We start from the raw sequence: 1,916 nt of genomic DNA on the forward strand, positions 1-1,916 counted from the left end.
GATCTGCGGATGACTATCGACAGTCGTCCGATCAACGCCTGCACGGTGCCTATGCCCTGGCCGATGCCAAACCTCGACGCCGCGATGGTGGTCCTGGTCGGCACGTCTGTCTATTTTACCCTAGACTGGACGAAGGGGTACTGGCAGCTGCCGTTGCATCCGGTCAGCCAGGAGCTGTACTCGTTCATGACGCCCTGGGGCGTGTTTACGCCTACGCGGGTGTTGATGGGACAGACGGACGCCGTTGCGTTCTGTCAATCTGCTGTCCATCAAATGTTCGGCGAGCTCCTCTTTCGTGGTTTACTCGCCTGGCTGGACGATCTGCTTGGCGCCGCGACCACGCCGATGGGTCTTTTCGACCTGCTGGAACAAGTCCTGGAGATCTGCGAGTCTTTCGGGTTGAAGCTGCACCCGAAGAAATGCGCGTTTTTCCTCCGGGAGGCCGAATGGTGCGGCAAGGTCATCTCGTCTGCTGGCGTGACCCACTCCCCTGCCAGGGTCCAAGGGTTGTGCGACTTGGCAGAGCCGACGACGGCCGCCGACCTCCAACAGTTCATCTGTGCGACCAACTGGATGCGGTCGAGCATCCCGGAGTACAGCCAACTCATCGACCCATTGCGACGACTCCTCGAAGTTGGAACAAAACTATCCCGGAGTGCCAAGAAATCTGCGCTGGCCAAGATCCCGGTCAGTGCCATGGGGTGGGCTGCCGAGCACACGACGTGCTTTGAGGCTGTCAAGAAGGCTCTGACCAGCATTGTCCCGCTGAGTCACCCCCGAGCAGACATGGCCGTGTGTTTGTTTACCGACGCGAGCGAAGGATTCTGGGGTGCGGTTGCTACCCAGGTGCCAACCGAAGACCTCGAGCTGCCTCTGGTCGAGCAGCGCCACGAGCCCTTGGCGTTTCTAAGCGGCTCGTTTGTGTCGTCTAGTTCGCGCTGGCCTATTGTGGAAAAGGAGGCGTTCGCCGTGGTCGAGGCTTGCAAACGCCTCGACTACCTGTTGATCCGTCCCGGTGGGTTCCGTCTGTTCACGGACCACCGAAACCTCGTTTACATCTTCAACCCGCGCGGTCAGAGCCCCAACATGGCGAAGTATCAAGCCGACAAGCTCCAGCGCTGGGCGTTGGTGATGTCCACCTTCCCGTACACCATCGAGTCGGTGTCGGGTGAAGATAACGTGTGGGGCGACCTACTTAGTCGCTGGGGTGCGACGCCAGCGGTGGCTCGTGTGCGACGTCTGGCGGCGTTAGTTTCACCCCTACGCCACAAGGATTTCGAGTGGCCGGCCGCCCAGTCGGTCCTCCAGTCTCAGAAGAGTCGACTCCGGGTCGACGGCGAACCACCTGACGGAGTCACCTGGAACGACGACTTAAAATTTTATGTCACCACGAACGACAAGATTTGGGTCCCAGACGATGGCCTAGATCTCCAACAGCGGCTCTGTGTGATTGCCCACCAAGGAGCAGGTGGTCACCGCCGAGTGGCGGCGACAACGCAACCTGTTTCTTCGAAGTTCGAGTGGTCCACGCTCAAGGCTGACGTGGCCGACTTCGTTACGGGGTGTCTACATTGCATGTGTGTGGATGGCGACATGGTGCCCCGCCCCCTGGGATCAGCTCTGCACGCTGAGCGTCCCAACGAGCTCATCCATTTTGACTGGTTGTCTCTGCCCAAGTCAGACGAAGGCTTGAAGCACGTGCTAGTAGTCAAGGATGACATGAACGGCTTCGTCCGGTTCTTTCCGTTCCGGGCTGCTGACGCCACGGCAACGGCTGCCGCCCTCATGGACTGGTTCACGACGTTTGGGATAGTCACGACATGGGTGTCCGACGGCGGGTCCCATTTCAAGAATGAAGTTATCGAGAAGGTGCGCAAGTTAGTCGGCGCGCACCACCATGTGACGACGGCGTATAG

The sequence above is a fragment of the Aphanomyces invadans genome (genome assembly GCF_000520115.1).
Source record: "Aphanomyces invadans strain NJM9701 unplaced genomic scaffold supercont1.22, whole genome shotgun sequence".
NCBI classification, from domain to species: domain Eukaryota; phylum Oomycota; class Saprolegniomycetes; order Saprolegniales; family Verrucalvaceae; genus Aphanomyces; species Aphanomyces invadans.